Genomic DNA, 22285 nt, shown 5'->3' with positions numbered 1-22285 from the left:
ACAGTGTACTTTTAACCTCACATTTTCCCATACTGTACTCTATTTTCCATGTTGTTGTCCATTCACTTTGCTTCCCCAAGTCTCCTTGAAGCCGCTTTGCATCCTAATCATTACTCGTATTCCCACTTAGTTTCATGTCATCATATGTGGGATCCAAGTACAGATTCCTGTAGCACCACTAGTCACAGCCTACCAACTTGAATAGAAAATCCATTAACTCTCAACTAACAGCAGTATTTGTAGAACATGGTTTCAAAGTCATATCATATCTATACTTATTTCTCAAAGCTATACTTACACTGACATACACCTCATTGCTAACCTTTAGAAAAGCGTCAAATTATACAGACTATTAACTATTTATGCAGATGAATTTATGCAATTGGTTACATACTTAGATCAATATAATATTGGAAATTCAACTAACTATAAATTTACTTGATTTCTTGACTTCTTTGTTCACAGAACTCTTTACTGCAAATTGCAGTTGCCATTTCTGGAAAAGCTACTCCAGGCACTAGTAATTCCAGAAGAGGTCTTGGCAAGTTGGCCCCATATACATCTAGTCTCACATCTTGTTCTACAATTAATGCCTCAACATTAATGTCTTCTTGACTGTATGCAGTGTGTTACACACTCTGGATGACTATTTTCTTGATATCACTTGTTTTCATTAAACTGTCAACACTGAAACCTAACAGAGGGATCAATATCTCCATTAATATCTCCATTACTTCATATTTGCTTTTGCCTCTGACATGATGGATAGGAAAGGTTTCAAGGGTTGTGGGCCAAACGTGAGCAACTGGGACGAGCTTAGATGGGCATCTTGGTTGGCATGACCTGTTCCATGCTGTGTTACTCTATAACTGTGTTCAGTCTGTCTTGCACTTTCTGGCTGCACTATATTTAACTGAATCCATTGCATTTGGAGCATCCTTTGAAAGATCTTTGCTGCTTTGAAGCTGCCTCCAACTAGAGGGTGTAGAAATAGTGGATGCATAGATTATCATTTTCCACAATTCTATAGATTATGGGATAGTTGCTACAGATTGGAGATGGAAAATGTAATCCTACTATTTAAAAAAGGAGGGGGAAGCTACTGGTGCCCAACATGAGCTAGAGTCTATTATACAGAATGAGAGAACAGAACACCTACAAACCATCAATGGGATTAAACAAGTCAACGTGGACTTCTTAAAGGGAAATTATGTTTGAAATAAACTACTGAAGGCTTTTGAGAATGTAACTGGTAGGATAAACAAGAGAAAACCTGTAGATATGATGCACTTAGTTTTTCAGAAAGATTTTGGTAAAATTCCACACAATAGGTTATAGAGTCATACAGCAATACAGCACGGATACAGACCCTTCGGCCCAACCAGTCCATGCCAACCACAGTGACTACCCAGCTAGTCCTAATTTCCTGCATTTTGCATTTGGCCCATATCCCTCTATGCCTTGCCCCTCTATGTACCTATCCAAGTGCTTCTTAAATTATACTATTATACCTGCCACAACCACTTCCTCTGGCAGCTCATTCCTCTGCAATGAAAAAGTTGCCCCTCAGGTCCCTTTTAAATCTTTCCCATCACACCCTAAATCTATGTCCCCTAGTTTTGGACTGCCCTACCCTGGGGAAAAGACTGTTATCCTCTGCCTTATCTATGCTTCTCATATCTTTAAACACTTCTATGAGGTTGCCCCTCATTCTCCTACATTCCAAGGAATAAAGACCGAGCCTGGCCAACCTCTCCCGATAACTCAGGCCCTCTAGTCCTGACAACATCCTTGTAGATCTTCTCTACACTCCCTCCAGTTTAACCATGTCTTTTCTATAATAGGACGACCAAAACATATACACAGTACTCTAATTGCAGCCTCCCTAACAACTTATACAACTACAACATAATGTCCTAACTCCCATACTCAGTGCCCTGACTGATGAAGGCCAGTGTGCTAAATGCCTTTTTCACCACCCTGTCTACCTGTGATGCTGCTTTCAACGAGCTATGCACTTGTTCTCCTAGGTGCCTCTGTTCCATTACACTCCCTAGTGCCCCACCATTCATAGCATAAGTCCTACTCTGGTTTGACTTTCCAAATTACATCATCTCACACTTGTCTGTATTGAAATCCATTTGCCACTCCTCGGCCCACTTCCCTAACTGATCAAGATCCTCCTGTAATCTACGATAACTTTCTTCACTATCGACAATACCTCCTAATTTCATGTCATCTGCAAACTTGCTGATCAAGGCTTGCGCAAAATTAAAGTGCATAGTATGAAAAGTTAGTGTGCAAAATTAAAGTGCATGGTATTGGGGATTTTGAATTGGCATGGATTGAAAGTTAGTTGATAGACAAGAAGCAAAGAAGAGGAATAAATAGGTTTGAAAAAGACCTTGAAAGAGACTAGATGGCTCTTATGTTGCAATTCTAATCGGTGCAAACCCCTGAAGAAGGTAACACCCTTGGCCTTATGCCCTCACATGACCTGTAGCCATCCCATCTTTTGCATTCATGTGACCTATTAGTTTCCACCCAAACCTATCTGTAGCCTCCACATGACTTGGCAGCATGGAAGAAGTCCATGTGTTATGACGTTCTCTATGGCCTTGCTCATCAAATGAACATGGAACCATGCTCTGAGTGAAGCTGACTCACGTTTCCACACTCACAGCTATTTCACCTTTTCCCTTGAATGCTTTTTCCACTGCATTAAATGGTTTCCACAAACCAAGCGGTCCAACAACGTCTATCTATAATGGTGTGGAAATTATACCTTTTTACCTGTTCCTTAAGCTCAACCTACTTTCCCTCAAGTGGCAGAAACTTAACATCAATTTAATTTCTGTAAGTTTCTTTGAGTTGCTTCTTGAAAAGCAAATAACAGAGACAGCGCTATACCTAGATTATTCTTTATTGAAGGCAGTCTTCTCACGAGACATTTCCTTGGGATTGAGGATGACTTGCCTCCACTCTGGTTTTGCAGGTTGTGAGCTGATTGATGAGGCCAATGTGAGAATCGCAGACCCTACCTCTCAAGATTCTCAATATCAGCCCAAGTGTTTCTTCTCCAGTCTGAATGGTCACGGGCTTAGAATTCCCAAGTCGGTGGAGTTGTTGCATTTTTTCAAGGATGCTCTGAGCACATCCTTATATATTTTCCTATGTCTGCCTGCTTGTATCGTCCTGCGGTAGAGTTCAAAATAGAGTATATGTTTCAGGTTTGTGACATAGTTTCCTCCATGGAACTGAGTGTCACTAGGGCCTCAATTATGGGGATATTGGCTTGTGAGAAGAGACTGATATTGCTTATCTTTTCAGTGAATTTGAAGGATTTTGCAGAGGTAGCATATCTTTCCAGTGCCTTGAAATTCCTGCTACAGATAGTCCAGGTCTCAGAAGCATGTAGGAGGTCATGATTCATTGCTGCCTGGTAGACTATGAGTTTATGCCAGTTTGAGGCCCTGACCTTCAAGCATCCTTTTCCCCAATTGACCAAAAGCTGTGTTAGTGCACTGAAGATGGTGGTGAGTTTTATCATTGATATTTGCCTTTGCTGAAGAATGGCTCCTGAGGTATGGAAAGTGGTCCATGTTTTCCATAGGGCCTTGACGTGAGTTGAGGCAGTAACTCTCAAGTAACAGAAGTGCCTGGAACAACAAGGTAGCAAAGTCACACCACACAGTATATGTAGTTCTTAAGAAGTACAGCTGCACTTACATTTAGATTGTCAGATGTTGATGCCACTTGGGAGACTGTTGAACAGACACCAATGTGGTAATTTTTCATTAGTGTCCTGACAGCTGCCTTGGATTTACATAGAGTGTAAATGCATTACTACAACTTTTTTTTTGGTGTTTGTCTAAAACATCAAAAGCTAGTGCACTTGTAACAAATTTTATTGCATCTCTCTGTTGTTTGGGTCAAAGAACACAGAAAAGGAGAAGATTACTATTAGCTCCTGAAAAGATTCCCATAGTTTTAAGTTGCATTAAATACTCAGAGCAACTGATAAATTTTCTGTGAATTAGCCAAATGGGAATGATGGATGCAGAATTGATTTAGTACTGAAAAAATGCTAGAATCCATTACGAAGAAAATAATACTGTAGCAGGGCAATTAGAAAATCATAACAAAATTAAGCAGAGTGAACATGGAAAAGGAAATTATTTTGATAAATTTATTAGAATTCCTTAAAGACGTAACAAACATGGTGGATAGAGGGGAACCAGTAGCTGCAGTGTACTGGGTAGTATGAACAGAGAATTAGCTGAAAACAGTATCAGGATATTTGGGTCATATTCAGGTTGGTAAGATGTAACTATTGGGGTACCAAAGGGGTCAGTGCCGAGATCTCCATGACCATGTATAACAAATATTTAGGTGATGGAACCTAATGTACTGAAGTTAATTTTGCTGATGATATGGACAGGATGGAGAGCAAACTGTGAGGAGGACACAAAGAATCTGCAAATGGATATGGGCAAAAATTTGGCATATTTGGCAAATTTGGCAAAAATTTACAATGTATGGAAATTGAGGTTATCCACTTTTGTAAAAAGGATAGAAAAGCAGAACATTGCTTAAATAGCAAAAGACTACAGGATGTTAAGTTAAAAACATAAATAACAGGAACAGGATTGGGCAATGTGGTCATCCATGCCTGCTCTGCTGTTCAATAAAATCGTGACTAATCCAAGCTTGGCCTCTGCTCCATATTCCTTTATGTTTCCTCAGGGCCCATGACTCCCCTATAGATCAAAAGTATGTCTCAGACTTGAACATGGTGAATGATTTAGTCTTGACAGCTGTTTGAAGTAGAGAGTTCCAAAGATTCATGACCCTCTGATAAAAGAAGTTCTACTTCATCCCAGTCTTAAATAGGCAGATCCTTATTCTGAAGCTGTCTGCTAGTTCTAGATTCTCCCAAGAAAATCAGAATCAGAATCAGGTTTATTATCACTGACATATATGTCATAAAGTTTGTTGTTTTGCGGCAGCAGTACAGTACAAAGACGTAAAATTACTGTAAATTACAAAATAAATAAATAGTACAAAATAAAGGAATAATGAAGTAGTGTTCATGGATTATTCAGAATCCTGATGGTGGAGGGAAGAAGCTGTTCCTAAATTATCTCTCGGCAAATGAAGTATCAAGTTCCCTCAGGTGTCAATAAAGTTACCTCTCATTCTTCTAAACTCTAATGAGTAAAGGCCCAACTTGAGTCACTATTCTTCTAAGGACAACATCCCAGGAATTGACATAGCCTTCTCTGAACTCCTTCCAATGCACCTAAATCCCTTCCTAAATGAGGAGACTAAAACATTAGGCAATTTGGGCACAGTCCATTCATGATTACTGTAAGAACAATGGAATTTGGCCTAATTTATTCATGTGCAATAAACTTATTTACCAAATAGAATCTCCAAAAATTTAGTTGATACTCAGCTTTTGTTACTGGTTTTCTAATGCTGCATTTAGGATTCAGTTGCATAAATATGTAACATAAAACTTTCTGTTAAATATGGAAAGATTTAATCAGTTCATTAAAGCGTGAATAAGGAACCAAACAAAGAAAATATATTTCTCTTAAAATGTATGTGGAAAATGATAACATGCAATGATTATAGCAATTCAAGCATTCTTTACTTTCAGTGAATGAGCAATTGTGTATTTGTAGTATTGGTTTATTGGTGATTTTTCTGTAGAGCTTCTTCCAGCATATACACTTTCTTCTGATTGTCTTCATTATCTTTATTGGATGAATGAATGATTTTTAACTTTGAATTATCTTTCTACAGCCTTGGATGAAGACCAGGCTTTCTGTATACAGCTTACCATATGAAAATTCATTTAGTTCACTGTAGATATTCGTACCTTCATAACACAATATTATTGTGCTTTATTTTTTCCACAAATAATTTTAATGCAGAAGGCTGTTCTTCTACATTACTAAGATCATCTTTGTCTTTGGTAGAGTGATAAATAGAGGAGAATAAATTATCAATAAATGTAAAGAGCATGGTTACAATCTTTGCTGAGCTAATTCCTTGTCATTGACACATTTTATCAATGTCTATTTACATATATAAAAAAACCTGGACCTGTATCATTTAATACCAAAATGGTATAATAGCTTCTAATTCAGGTATGCTTCCTGCCCTGAGAACTGAGTAACTGGACCATGGTATTGGAACGACATTCCCACATAATAATGTTTCATCAAAAAAAATTGATTTGTTGAAAAAGCAGTTGTATATGCCATTTTGACAATCCGTTAAGCTGTCATGTGTTCCAAAACAATATATTATGACTTGCAATTATTTACAATTTTTTGCAGATTAGTTTCTCAACCCAGCACAAAATCATGAAACTAAAGGGATTACTAAGGAGTAATATCCTCAAACTTAGTTATTCAAATTAGTATTGAAACCTTGCCCTACCTTGTCTCAAGCTGAAACAATATATCTTTCTCATTCTGTCCAAATAGACTTTGTAATAAATATTTCCAAAGTTAAAGGTGTCCATTTTTTGACCTTAGGTTAAGCTGAACCATATACCTAATAAGAGGAGAAACAAATCCATCAAGTTGAAAAGGATCAAACACAACTGTATGAAGTTTTAGATTAAATGGTGGGGAAAAATATGACCTCACTATATAGTAGTTGAAAACGTATAAACTGTTTTCAAAATGTTGCATAATAATTTATTAGAAAATATGGAAGTTTACAATATATTTTGCCAGCTCTACATTAAACTCCTTTTTGAGTGCATTTGAGTTACAATATAGAAGTCCATTCCTAAGCAGTAGTTCATTGACTTCAGTGGACTTTAGGCACCGAGTACACGATGCTGGCACTACTATATAACACATTTAGCACAAATGACCATGAATGAATTTCTAGGCTTACATTGTAGCATGGGATTTGACATATTTTCAGCTTTGCAAAAATTCTAAATCGGAAGAGTATAAATCTGGAGCCACAAGGATGCTGAATGAGAGACTGTAGAAAGGATAAGGTTGCCCTGATTTGACATTGAGTATAATTCAAATGCAGTGTCAAAGTAACAAAATATGACTTGAGGCCATAGCTGGTATTACCAGACCACTTATACCATTTTACTTCTATCTGGCTAGACGTTAAATATCCTGTTTAGTAGAGGGCTCTGTATATGCCTTTAGTATGGAAGAAAGCTCTCTAAAGAGTGCTTAGTGTCAGAAATCTTCTCTCCATTCCCTACATTGAATATTTAATGGTACTTCACACTGCAAGTTTAGTTTCTTATTGACATTAAACTTTCAAATATAAATTGAGAATCGTGTCTGACCTGAATTCCGAGAATATGGAATCATCTTTAAGTGTCAACTAACTTGACAAGCACCTACTGCAGAGGTTATGAGAATATTAAATTTTAAAATCTTGTAAAAGTCTCTAGAGAGGGTAACATACAATAATTTAAAGAAAGTTATCATAAATAACGATGTGAAAAGAGAATAGCAATGGAAAGGTCAGAATAATTGCATAAAGATTCATATAACAAATGTCTCAAATGCTTGTTTTACATTTTATTAACCAAATTATTGTGTAAAACTATATACCTCAATCAAAGTGATATTGTGCAATGCATAACATACCTCAGAGTATCTTCATAGGAGTCCTCGATGCTTAGTTGCAGGCATGTTCTTCCATACTTGCAACAATATGGATTCATTTGTTTTTCAAAATGATTACAAAACTGTATCTGATAATAAATGTTAAAAGCTATTTTAAGTAAGTAATTTATATAAAAAGTAGTCTATACTTCTATTACAAATAAATTGAATTTCTGAAACAGAAAGATATAGATCTACAGACATACAAGCATAGTTAACAATACTTTGATATAAATCAAGAAGAATATCTGTTTGAAGATAATATATTTTTCTTGGCACATTCATTTTTCATTAAGGCATTGCAATACTTTTCAATTTCTGTGTTTTCCCAAATGATTTTAAGGTAATACAAATTGAATTTAAAGACAGTCTCCATTGCTCTCTCCTTTGAGAGAAAAGGGGGAAATCCTAGGCCTCAAAGATATAGACACATGGGCACTATTATCAACGTGAAAATCAAAAAACTGCAGATGCTGGGAATCTGAATCAAAACATAAAATGCCCCAAATACTCAGCAGGCCAGGCAGCATCTGTGGAAAGAAACAGAGTTAATGTTTCAGGCCGAAAGCCCTAGAATTGGAAGAGAGAGAAAACAAGTTGGTTTTAAGTTACAGGGAGGGTGGGGAGAAATGGAAAGAGCAACAGGAATGTTTCTGAAAGGATGAGGCCTGGAATACTGTGGAATTAAATTATTAATGAAACTATCTGGTTGGTAAATTAATTAGGGCAGTAAGAGGGAAGCAACAAACTAAGGGACGCATAAAAGTTGTGAAATCAGGATCAGAATTGGAGATTTAAGTATAATGCATCCACCTTCATATCTCAGAAGCTACCTCTGAATGAAGGAAGACCTCAGTGATGAAATTCGCATCATCTCCAATATATCAGCCCAGCCCTTGGCTGCCCCAGTTAATGGATGTTTGAAGATTATGACCTCAAAACCAACACAAAGCTCATGGTCTACTGGAAAACATCAATCCCTGTCATCTGCTTGCTTTAGACAATTTATTACAAACACCTCCAAGCCCTGGATAGGTACCACCAACGCTGTCTCAGCAAAATCCATTGGCACAATAACTGAAAGAACATCAGTGTCATCTCCCAGGCTGTCATCCCCAGCAGTATGATACCGATTACACTCAGCCAACTCCCTAGGGCAGGCCACATAATTTGAATACCTCACAGTGAACTCCTGAAACAGCTGTCTTACTCTGAAGATTTCCAAATGGGCAGAGGAAATTCTTCAAGAATGTTCTCAAACCTTCCTTGAAAATACACCAACTTATGTGAGTCCCTGGTGCGTGACTGATCATCACATTATCAGGGCCTTCTGCCTTACATTTGGCAGAGACTGCAGATCACACATTGGCCTCATTAGCCATCGCAGAACCCAGGGAATTGGAGGGGAAGCAAGTCATCCTTGATCCCAAGGGACTGCCGGAGAAGAAACAGTTCCAAACCACCACTATGCAGCAAAGCCTATCATTTATTTTCCCAGCTGCAATTTTTTTGTAGAAATATGTTTCATGTTAAAATTAATTATTAACTTCCTAGATCATTGCCTTGTGCTACCAAACCATCGCACTCTCTCTCCAATGGTTGATTCCTCACTGAAAGAGACCAGTCTCGCAAACAAAAGTTTCCTTCCAGATTCTACCAAACTCAGGACAACAACAACCCCAACAACCTTTCACACCCTGCTCAACAATACTCCAGTGATTACAACTCAGAAGTTTCATCCAAGTACTGCCAGACTCTAAGATTCTGGAGGATACTGGATCTAATCTTTTGAAGATAGAGACTGTAATTCAATATGTTTTAAGATTGTTATGGAGGAGAATAAATTGAAATCTAGACCAGAAATTAAGGTCCTGAATTGAGAGAAGGCTGATTTCAATTTGATAAGACAGGTCCTTGTGAAAATGGACTGATAGTAGTTAGTTGCAGGTAAATTTATAGGCAATGAGTAAGGGGCATTCAAAAATGAAATAGTGACATTTTCAAATCATCTCTGACCACAGAAGAGGTGCCTGATGACTGGAGGGCAGAGAATGTGGTACATATATTTAAGAAGGGCAGCAGGGATAAGCCAAGTACTTATAGATGGTGAATAGGGAAATAGTTGGAAAAAATTCTGAGAGACAGGATTAATCAGCACCTGGAGAGGCAGGGTTAGTCAGCATGGTTTTGTTAAGGGAGTTCCTGTCTGACTAATTTAATTGAACTTTTTGAGGAGGTGATTAAGTGTACTGATAAAGATGGGGCATAGGAGACAGGTACAAAAACTAGCAATCTGGCAAATTGTATTGGAGACAGAGGGTGCTGGTTGAGGTTTGTTTATGCGATGGCAAGCCTTTGAACAGTGGTGTACCACAAAGATAGATGTTGGAACCCTTGCTGTTTTTTCTATGCATTAATGATCTTGACATGAATGTAGGAGGTATTATTAGTAAGTTCATTTATGGTTTTGTTGACAATAAGAATAGTCTTTGGTTACAGAACAATATTAATAAGTTGGTAAAATGGGTGATGAAATGGCAGGTGGTATTTAATCCTAAAGAATGTGAGGTGTTACATTTTGGGAGGACCAATATGGTTAATTTATACATAATGAATAGCAAGACCCTAGGAAGTACTGAGGAACAAGGGGATCCTGGAGTGCTTATCCAAAGATCTTCAAAAGCAGCACAGGTAGATAAGGTGGTTAAGAAGGCCTATGGGATACTTGCTTCCATTAACCAGAGCAAAGATCATATGGACTGTGAGGTTATGGTATAAATATGGTATTAGTTAGGTCATAGCTTGAGTGCTGTGTGCAGTTCCGGTTGCCACACTATAGGAAGGATGTGATTTTGATGGAGTGGGTGTAGAGGAGATTCACCAGGATGCTGCTTGGGATGGAGCATTTCAGCTATAAGGAGAGACTGCATAGACTGAGTTTTTCATTGAAGCAGAGTAGGATTAAGGATGACCTGACTGAGATACGCAGAATTGTGAGGGGCATAGACTTGGAGAAATGTCTTCGTAGTAGATGTGTCTGTAACCAGAGGGTACAGACTTAAGGTAGAGCACAGGGGATTTAGGAATGATTTGAGGAAGAATTTATTTCATCCAAAGGGGGTTAAAACATGGAACATAGTGCCTGTGGAAGTGATGGAGGCAGGTAATCTCATGACATTTAATAAGGACTATTTGAAATGCTGCGACATAGAAGGATATATACTGAATGCTGGGAGACCGGGTTCAGTATAGATAGGTACTTGATGACTGGCATGGGCACAGTGGGCCAAAGAGCTGTTTCCATGCTGTATGAGTCTATGAACCCATGGACATAGTTTAACATGTTGTGAAAACACTGAACCACCTCTTAGTGCTTCCAAGTTCATGACACCATTGTGTTTCTGCAGCTCAATATTCCAGCAATAGTATTGTTAATCCCCAGGAACACTTCCCTGATGCCTCCAAACTCTTGGTTCCTCTTTTTTGTTACTATACTTTACCTTGCAAATCTGCGAAACTCTAACATTCCATCCCCATTTCAAATCAATGACGCTGAAACAATATCTTGTTTATTCCATTGCCAACTATCAATATTGTTGAAAAAGATGCATTCTCTCATTTATTGTATTCAGTTCTTTGAGATCAGCTAGTGTATGGTAAATAATAAATAGATGTAAAATGTCACGCAGAAACAATGTTTAACTATGTAACAATGGTCACTACACTAACGGAATTATTATGGCTAGCAATATTTTGATGGCTAAGAAACACTTTGAATGCTAACACCCTAATTCCATTAACTTGCACAATTCATTCAAATTATGTGTGTGAGAACCATTGGCCCATTTATTTTTGGTTTTATCAACTGAATTTCATTAGATTAACTGGATCCATCATTTTCACTTTTAGGGTAAGACTGCAAAATGATGCAAAATGGGCATTGGCATAGCAAAAAGGCTGAAGAGACATGAGACTTTTAACAACTCAGGTTTTAGGATTTGAGGTGACTCATGAACTCAGTCAAATGCAGAAATGAGGCCAACTCTGGTAAAACAAACTCATCCTGATTTCAGTTGACAATGCAAGTCCAGCCGCACATGCAATAAAAAAATGCTGGAAACACTCAGGAAGTCAGGCAGCATCTGGGGAAAGAGAAACAGAGTTAATGTTTCAGGTCGTAGACCCTTTGTCAGAACATATGCAACATTTTAATAATTGCTTAGGTTTGCATATTAACCACATTTTTAAATCTCTTTCATGTTTTAAGAGAATCTTTCCTTCTTCCTGTACTTTCATAGTATTAAAATTAGTCACTCATGTGGTTGAGACTCATGTGTGGATTTAAGGATACAGCTGAGTTTAGTGTGAGATATATTCTACGATAAGCTTTGTGCTAGATGAGTTTTATACCCTGCTGATACTAGTTATAGCCGCAGTCTTTAATTTGTAGCCCTATATTTCTGGTAAATATGCAATGTTTAAATAATTTTCAGCATTAGAATTGACAGCATGGAAAAGTCCATTTGTCTTTTCCTATACTTTTCATGCAAAACCTTAAGAAGAAATAATGAGAGAATGGATGATTGCAACATTGATTAATATGAGTTTAATAATGACAACAAGGATGAACCAATACAAAATTAATTTAATCTAGCTTGTGTTTGCTTTTATGTGAATGAATACAACTTAACATTCATGAACAACTTTTGCTGATAAACAATAACTGGAGTGAATGCACAGTTGCCTTTATCAGAGACAGACTTGAAAAGACAACAGTATTTTGTTGCCACCTACAGGAGGAATCTACAGTTCATGTTACAGGTGCCATTATTCTGCAAACCCAAAGTACAAACACATACCAGAAAATCAGAAATACATTTAGACAGATATTTTAAAAAATCTAGTATTAGCTTTATGCCGAAACTATTGCGTGTTTGTACTATGCAAGCAATTTTTATTCTTGAAATTTTGAAGTGTTTTTACTGACACACAAGAAGGTGCCTGTATTTAATAGTTCATTTTCCAGACCATGAAATAACTACATATGGTTGGCAAATGATCTGAGATAAGCAGGCACAAGGCTATAGTGCAGGAAGGAACTGTTAGAAAAATAGGCACATAATGCATCCGATGTTTGGTATTGTATTCTTTCAAATTTCATCATAGAAATTAGGTTAGTTGTTAAAGACAAACTAAGAGCTTAGAACAAACTAACACTAACATGAGTAGACAAAAAGAAAACTTACACATTTGCAAATGTTTGGCGAAGAGCCTGCTTTAGCATTAAGACCCTGGAATATCTCGTTAACTCAGCTTTCACCAGAAAAATTTTAAGTAAAAGAAAAACCTCATCCACATCAAATAAGAAAGACTTCTTGTAAGAACAGTATTTGAATTTGTGTAATGTGAAAGACATACTCAATCACTAATGATTGTTCAAGACAGAAGATGGTCAGAAACGCTTAACAGCTTCTGTGTCTATGGATCATGTATGTAAATCATAGAAATATTTTGTTGTCGTACAATGTAAAATTTGGGGTTCTCTGAAATGGAAACAAAGGTATAAAGATTAAAACTCCCTCCCCCCCAAACTCTGCAGTTGTGAAACTGTAACATTGAAATAAATGTGATAGCTATAGAAGAAATATTAATATCATTGCACTTAAAATTCATAATATCGTTTTTAATTCCAACAAACAGATTCAAAGTCAGTTGAACAACGGTGCCTCTATCCAAAATCTAAAGCAGAGGCCCAAACAATTTTCAGGTACCTCACCATCTTCTTCATCATTCAAAGGCATTGCAAAAACTAAAATTCCTATACTTGGAGAGTAAAGAAACTCATTATGGAATACTAGGATCTGTGCGTGACAGTGTAAGCACCCTTTTGATGATGCATTAATTCTTAATTGCTGCTAAGCAGCCTTTCAGGTCCATTGGAAACCGCTGCCCCCATTGGAGCCTGATCCCACCCAGCAGCAATACACCACAACTAAAAGGTACATTCCAAATGCAAATATGAAGCCAGTTGTACTGGGTTATTCAGTTTGGTCTTAGATAAATACCAATAAAATATTTCTGAAAGAAACCTCTTCAGATCATTTCTCTTCCAAACCACATCACAATATCAAGCAATAAAAGCCAAATGATATCACAGGATATGGAAGTTTCAATATTCAAGATCATCCATCATTCAAGTTTTTACATCATTTCAATAAAATCAGTGAACCAACCATCTATTCCCAAAAAAACATATGTCTTTTATTGAAATGGAACAGGAGAAAATATTCGGAAGATAATTCACACTAAGAATTAAATTAATTTTAATTTCATCCTTCCATGTTTCAACTAGAACAGGCAAATTTTTAAGATTTCTTCACAACTTTACGATGAAAGTTTCCTATTTTGCCTCAATAAATGACATAAATAAAAACAACTTCATGAATAGATGCAAAAAATATTACGATCAAAATTAAATCTCTCCTCGTTGACAAGGTTTCATGATTGCTTTTCCAAATTCATTCAATTTACAATTTACGTGATAACTAGGAATATGTTTCATTTAACTGAAGATATAGGGAAGCAATTTCTTTAAGTCTAAGAGTAATAATGCTACGTGATTTACTTATAAAGCTAAGTTATGTGGGCAGGATGTGAAGGTCTGATCATATAATGGCGAATGGCTCCAGCAACTTTATAATGAAAGCAAACAATTTACAACTTCTGAGGCGGAAGGAAGATTATATTTTGTGGTTTGTTTTACGGAACTTTCAAATAGGCTTCGAAATCAGATCTTTAATCTACATTTAGTATGAAATCATGCTGTGTAATATTAGCATGTTCATATGAAATTGCTCTTCCTACAAATTTAATGCAAATATTCACAAAGTAAAGCAGTAAAGCAAGGAATTTCAGATGAACTAATATTGTGCATGACTAACTGAACTAAACATCATTACCTGGTGAGAATAATATGTTACAGGAGGATAAATGGGAAGAATCTTCTACTGAAGAGGGTGCCTAGTAAGCTTGTTGGCTACTTACCCATGGAGCATGTCCTTTCTTGCAAAATGCCCTCTTCCTCTAGGAGTGAGACCCTGGAGAACATACGGCCTCTGCGAGTGCAAGGGCCAATGCTCCCAGAATGCCTTTGACAGCCAATAAGGCTCATCTTCAGGCTCACCACCTGTCAAAGTTGAATGCTTGTAAATGCCTCTGGCATTCTCAAACATTCAAGAATTATGAAATAACAAAATTACTAATACAAAGTTAAAATTCCTAAAAAAAACACACAGAAATGCACACACATTTATACACAAAGGAATGCATTTAAAATAACTGAATTAAACAAAATATAGAGAAAATTAACTTTTACTTACTCTTCCATGCACAGCCTTGCCTTCCTATTAATTTTGATGGGCCTAATGGAGTTGCATGTGCTGGGAAATCTGAGAAAATCTGTGCGGTCCCATTGAACTCTATGAGAAGTCCACCCACACAGTGCAGGCACGATGGGATCAGTATTTAGCTGAGTGGAGGTCTGGATTTCAGCCGGTGCTCAGGAGTCCCAAGCTGCTGCTAAAAGCTGCTGGATTTTAACTGGAAGATGAGGGGAAATATCTGGCACAATCTTCGTGATAAATCATGACAACAAAGAAATCCATTTTCACATAGCTCACAGACCATGTTTGAAATAAATGTTATTTCATCCTTAATTTTTTAGGACATTCACAAAAAATCTTCTGACTTTACACAGTCTCAAAGGCCAGATGCTTTACAACTCTGAAATTAAATAAATTATTCGTTAATGAAAGGAAAGAAGTATTGCGTTTGTAAAGCCTTTTCACGTCACTTTCAGAATGAATCAGTATGCTTTACAGTGAATGAAGTATTTTTGAAAGGAGTTACAGCTTTAATGCAAGAAATTCAGCAACCAGTTTGCAAGGTCCCGCAATAGCATGCAATAGACAGAGTAAAGCAATCTCAAAAACAATGGATCAGATCACAGCTCTTTAGCCCTACCATATCTGGTCATAAATGGTGGTAAACAACTAAACAATGAATTGCAGAAAGAGGATCCAACAACATCTCTATCTTCATGGATGTTGATGCCCAGCAAGTGGTTGCTGAAAACAAGGCTTAAGTATTTGTAACTGTGCTTAGCCAGAAGTGCTGAGTGAATGATCCATCTCTGCTTTCTATTAAGTTCCCTACCATCACAGAAGTTAGTCTTCAACCAGAGTGAGAGCACCAGATACGCTAACGGTTGTGGGACTAGACAACATCTCGACTTGAGTACTGAAGACCAGTGATCCAGAATGAGTGCATCTCTGACCAAGCTGTTCCAATACAGTTAAAACAGTGTCATCTCATCAACATTGTTGAGGAATGCCCCCTTCGCAAAGAGCAGGACAAATCCAATTAGTCCAGTATCAATCTTAAACAGGATAATAGAATGTATCATGGACAGTACTTTCAAGCAGTACTTATTCGACAATAACTTGCACACTGATACTCACTTTGGCTTTATCAGGACCACTTGGCTCCAAAACTCATCATAGCCTTAGTCTAAACAAGGAGCAAGAACTGGATTCCAGAGTCGAGGTGAGAATGACTACTCTTGTATGACAGCAATGCCACATTTGATCAAGGAGCCCTGATAAAAATGAGGTCAACGGGCTTCAAGGAGAAAAGACAATTGGAATCATTGCTTAAAGGAAGATGGCAGTAGTTCTTGGAGGTCAATTAGCCCATCCCCAGAACATCACTGCAGGAGCTTCTCAGGGAAATGCCCAAAGCTCAACTGTTGTCAGCTGTGTTATCACAAGGTCAGACATGGAAATGTTCTCTGATTATTTTACAGTGTTCCATTCCTCAGCAAATGAAGCAGTTTGTGCCTCTAAATAGAGAGACCAAGGCAACATTTAGGCATGAGCTAATAAGTAGCAAGTGTCATTTGTGCCACAAAAGAGACAGCCAATGGCCACCTCCAACAAGAGAGGGTGAAAATACCTACACTTGACATCAATGGCATTACAGTCACCAAATCTCTGACCATCAATATCCTGAGGAGTCACTATGGACCAGAAACTCAACTAGACCAACTACATAAATTCTGTGTCTACCAAAGCAGGTCAGAAGCTGGGTACCATCTGTGAATGACTCATCACTGGATTTCCCAAATCCCTTCCACCACCTAGAAGACATATCAGGCATGTGATGGAATACTCTCCACTTCCCTGGATGAGTGTGACTCTGACGACATTCACGAAGCTCGACGCCACACAGGACAAAATAGTTGCTTGACTGCTACCCCATCCAACATCCTAAGTATTCAATCCCTCCACCACCACTGGTGCACAGTAGTTAATGTGTGTACTAACGACAAAATGCACTGGCATTACTTGCCCAGGTTACTCTGACTGCATTTCCCTAAACCACAACCTCTACCATTAAGAAGTCTTCAGGCACAAGGGAACATCATCACGTTCAGGTTCCCCTTCAAGTTGCACACCACACTGACTTGGAAGTATATCACCAGTGCTTCATTGTTGGATCTAAATTCTGGAACTCCCTCTTGAACAACACTGTGGGAGTGCCTTCACCAGAAGGACTGCAGCATTGAGGAAGGTAGTTCCCCACCACCTACTTAAGGAGAATTTCAGATGGGCAATAAATGCCGGCCTTGCCAGTGATGCCAAATCCCTAAAAATAAAAAGAAAATTTTGTAAGGGTTGCTGCAACTGGATAATGTAATATTGGTGGAAGATTGACAGAAATCTTGGAGAATTGTCACACCTACGTACTTCTGTTTTCCTTCTCACAATTCATCAGCTAAAGATATAGTTTACGATTTGGGGACATTTGTACGTAGTTATTGTTCTCTTCTGATTAGGTGATTAAACGTGCACAAAGTCTGCTATGATAATGCCCTCAGCAATTATTGGCATGCTGAGCTGAGAGATTTACTGGGCCAAGGCAGAGTGCGGAAAGTGTTCTATCTCTGCAATACAGGGTAGAGGGGTTGAAGGAATCAACCAGGAATCGGCAAGTGCCAAAGTAATACTGGACAACCATTTAACACTCAAGAAATATGCCAAGTGAAAAATGTATCATCATTTCTACCAAACTTAATGAGGCACTGGGTCAGTTTCATACACAGTTCAAGCAATTAGCATTAAAATGTGAGGTCAAAGATTTAAATTATAAACTCCAAACTGTTGGACTTCAAAATTGTTTAAGTCTTGGCTATCGGAGAAGTTTAGCAAGGTAATTGAGCTCGTGCAATCAGTTGACTTATCTGGAAGCTCAGCAAAGGATGTGGAGATGGAGTACAAGACCAAAACTACATGTAGAACATTTAAGCACATTAAGACATGAGGACCTGAACAAAAGAACACATTAATACAGGGCAAAGAATGTCATTTTGAGGTGGGATGTAATGACATGACACTCTCCCTAGCAAATAGAAATCATTTGGATCCTATGGGAAAAAAAATTATTTTTCACAATGCTGTCTTTCACAAGGGTAAGTAGAATTGACAAACAGAGCTGAGAAGAAATCTTGGAGGCTGAGCAGTAAACAAAAGGCAGAAGTGTTCACAGTAGAATGGCAGCAAAGTAAATTGTAGCAGTTCTGGGAGAAAGATAGCTGGGAATCCGGAGAAAGAGATAATTTGATAACAGAGGATTCAGTTGTGACTTCAAAAGAAATGAAGGGAATGTTAATTCAAAATTTAAAATGTAAAACAGAATATTGATAAGTAGGAAGTTTCAGGATTTTGATCCTCAGAATGATGTGTTACTTGGACAGAAACTTGGAGGTAATTATCTCCCATTCTACTGATGCCCTTATCCTTCTAGCTGGTAAGCATCACAGACTTAGGAGCTGCTGTTGAAGAAGTCAAACTGAGCTATTTTAGTGCATCTTGCCAGATGGTACATACTGGAGGAATGGTGCAGCGTAGTCAGAGTAGGAGGCATCTAGCCAAGTAAAACTCAATGCAGTGTTACGTACCTCGATAAAAAGATTAAAACAAAGAAGAATTTATGCTTTGTCATAAAAATGTTATTAATAAAAACTAAATAAATGTTTTTAAAATATATTTGGAGGATATAGTTATCACCAGGCCTAATGAAAGAAGCAAGGGAAGAACTTTTCATTATAAAGTTGCTTACATGATAACTGGATACCCCCAAAGTGCTTCATAGCCAATAGAGTTATTTTGAAACTTCATCACTGTTGTCTTGTAGGAAAAATGTAAAAGTAAGATTGAGGCTAACTAGAATCCCAAAAGACAAAATGCTACTGTGATGAGAAGCTTTCTGGAGATGGTCATGTACAGCTTTATCCAAAGTCTTGCTACAGTTGTAGGATTAATAGTGAAAGGCGTAAATTTCCAGTGAGAAATCAAACATGGTTACAGAGCTTGTAGGGCTGGACGAGGTTTAAAGACCATAAAGGGATTTAAACATGAGGATGAGAATTAGAAGATGGAGGTGACGGATGGGATAAAGGAAGCCAAGCATTGTATGAACTGAAGTTTAATGAGGGTGAAGGATGGGAGGCTGCCCAAGAGAGCATTGGAATGCACTTAGTATTTCCAGAAATTGAATTTCTGAAAGTAACATCTGCTCTAGCTGTAATACATTTGCTGGATAAGATCTTTGTAGTTCAAGGAATTCCAAAAGCTGTCAGGATTGATAAAATGCATTATTTAACTGAGCAGAATTCCAGCAATGTGAGCATATCCTAAATTTTATCATTGAAGATAACAGTATATTGACAGGTCAATGGAGTGGTAGAAAGATACTTGAAAATACCAAAAAAAAAGGCTTTGTTTAAACTAAACTTAAAAGGAAAACATACATTGTGTATATTTATGAAGAATTACTGTACCCTAACGACACAGGGGCAGAGATGAAGCACCTATTGAAGCATTACCTAAACAAGAGCTGGAAGTACCTTTCCTACGATTGATCAAGATAAACCACAGTAGAATGCCACTATTATGAAAGGCAATTATTAATTGGAGAGCAAGATGAAAGAATCTGGAAAGGGAGCTCAAACAAGGAGTAAAAAGGAAAGGATTTCTTGGAAGTTACAGTGTAATCGTAGTTCAGGTCTGGAATTATGTTGATTTGTTCCAAGGTAATTTCTGTATAACTGGCTTAACCTGCTTTACACCAGTGTTTACATTGATACATATTGGACCAGAATTTCTTACCAGAGGCAACCCATCTACATTGCTGACATGTGAAAAAGAGTCTAAACCTACCTGCAGTGCTGCTGAGTGCAGACCTGGTTCACAGTAGTAAAATCCTGCACAGCAGCAGAGCCTTACAAATATAAATGTTATTACGTGGGGGAAGATGGGTGCCTGAAAAAGCCCCACCCACAAAACAGCTGAAAAAATTTTGACAGCCTGCTAAGCCAATGTACCTAACTTAACCAACAGTCAAACCTTCAAAGACTTTTGAATGTTTTCAAATTCAAAAACTATTAAAAATCAATTAATCTATTCTAAAACCAAAAACGTAAGAGAATAGAAGCTAAAATACTTACAAACATTTAAGAATAGTTAAGAATGATTGGAAGTATCTAACTAAAATCAATTTGAAATAATGTATAATTATCTCTTACTTTTCTATTCTCTCTATTCATGAAAAAGCTAAAAATATTTGCAAGAAAAATGGTGTTGGGGTATTAACAGTTGAGAGAGAGTGTGGCAATAAGTGAAGAAAGTATAGGGATCCAGAAGGTAGCATTGGAGGAGGCTCAATCCTTGTTCTTCTCTAAGAGGTATAAGAGTCTTGCAACCGGTGTGGATGAGGGCAAAGACTGAAGAGCGGATAAACAAACTGACCGCAGCACCATGGTTCAAGGAGTGAGAATAAATTAAGTTGTAATAGGGGACAGTATAATGAGAGACACAGATATCATTCTCTGAAGCCACAAGCTGAATTTCCAAGTCTTGCCTGCTTTTCCTTGTCGGGATTAGGGATATCTCTTTAGGACTAGAGAGGAATGTGAAGTTCGAGGGGGAAGATCTAGCTGTTGTGGTGCATGTGGGAACCAATGATATAGAGAGGACAAATGAGTTCCTGCTGTAGGAATACGAGCAGGTAAAGTTCAAAATAAAATGTAGAAATGCAAAAGTCATGATTCCTGGATTACTGAGTCACAGGCAAATGGTATATAAAATCAAAGAACTGAATGCTTGGATTAAAGAATGGTGTCAGAAAAATGGGAGGTTATGGTACAACTTAATAAAACATTTGTTAGGCTACACCTGGTGTGCTTTGTGCAGTTCTGGTTGCCTCATCATAGAAAGAACATGATGGCACTGGAGAGGGTGCAGAGAAGTTGACTGGGATAGAGCTTTTCAGTTATAAGGGGAGACTGGATTGGCTGAATTTGGGTGGGGCAATTTCCATGCTGTGACTCAATGACTTTGTGACTTTAAATGGGCCTCAATTCATGGAACACTGGCACTGGGGAAATAAAGAGCTGTTCCATTTGGGCAGGCTTTTCTTGAATTGGGCTGGGGCAACTGAATTGAATAACTAGCACTATAGAAAAGGGTTTAAATTAAATAGTCAGACAGGGGCATAAGTTAAGCACATAAGAAATATAAGCATTAGTAGGCTATTGCCTGCTCAGTCATTCAGAAAAATTATAGTTTTAAGCCATTAGCCTTGATTTCCTTAATATCTAAAAATCTATCAGTCTCAATCTTGAATATAGTGACTAAGCCACCACAGTCCTCTTGCTTAGAGAATTCCAAGAATTCACTCCTCTCCTGTGAAGAAATTTCTTCTCATTGCTGTCCTGAATGGCCAACCCTTCCTTTTGAGGCTGTGAGCTCTGATTCTGAAGATCCCATCCAAAGGAAACACCAGTTCCATATTTACTCTGTCGAACCTCATAAAACTTCTTTAATTTTCAATGAGATCACTTTTCATTCTTCTGAACACAAAGGAGTGGCCTGTCTGTTTACCTTCTCCTCATACAATAAATGAACCAATCCGGGTACCAATTTGCTGAGTTTTTGAGCACCCCCTCTACCCTGAATATTATCCTTCCTTAGGTAGGACATCCACATAACATTCCAGATTCATTATCACCAGGGCCTTCTATAATTGGAAAAAGACTCATATTAATTTAGCTAATCTTTTTTCCATTTTACATATCTATAGAAACTTCTGCAGTTTATTTTATTATTCTCACAAGACTGCTTTCATATTCTACTTTTAATTTCCTTATCAATTTTATGATCCTCCTTTGCAGAATTCTGAAATCTCCCAATTCTCCAGCTTATTGTTTCTTTTAGCAACCTTATATGCCTTTCCTTTGATCTTTAGCTTCTCTTGATAGTTATTGTTGGACTACTTTTCCCATTTTGTTTTTGCCTTAAAGGGATCTTCATTATTTGTAATCTAAGTATTAATCTTTTAGCCATTGTTTGTTTGATGTCACACCTTTTAATGTAATTTTCCAAAGCCGACTGATTCCATGCCATTATCTACCACAGTCAACTCATGCCTCATGCCTTTGTAGTTTGCTTCACACAGATTTCAGACCCTGGTTGCATATTGAACTAAATCACTTTTATGTACAA

General features: G+C 37.6%; 1 long non-coding RNA gene across 1 annotated transcript; it reads right to left on the bottom strand.

Moving 5' to 3' along the window:
* Positions 1 to 2960: 2960 nt before the first annotated feature.
* LOC127574646 (uncharacterized) lies at positions 2961 to 15241 on the bottom strand. The gene is made up of 4 exons (XR_007956945.1): positions 15044 to 15241; positions 7647 to 7753; positions 6454 to 6570; positions 2961 to 3659 (listed from the first exon to the last, which is right to left on the bottom strand). It is a non-coding gene; the product is annotated as an uncharacterized LOC127574646 (long non-coding RNA).
* Between the last annotated feature and the right edge of the window lie 7044 nt (positions 15242 to 22285).

The sequence above is a fragment of the Pristis pectinata genome, chromosome 1, assembly GCF_009764475.1.
Source record: "Pristis pectinata isolate sPriPec2 chromosome 1, sPriPec2.1.pri, whole genome shotgun sequence".
NCBI lineage: Eukaryota > Metazoa > Chordata > Chondrichthyes > Rhinopristiformes > Pristidae > Pristis > Pristis pectinata.
This window is presented reverse-complemented; position numbering and strand designations above follow the sequence as displayed.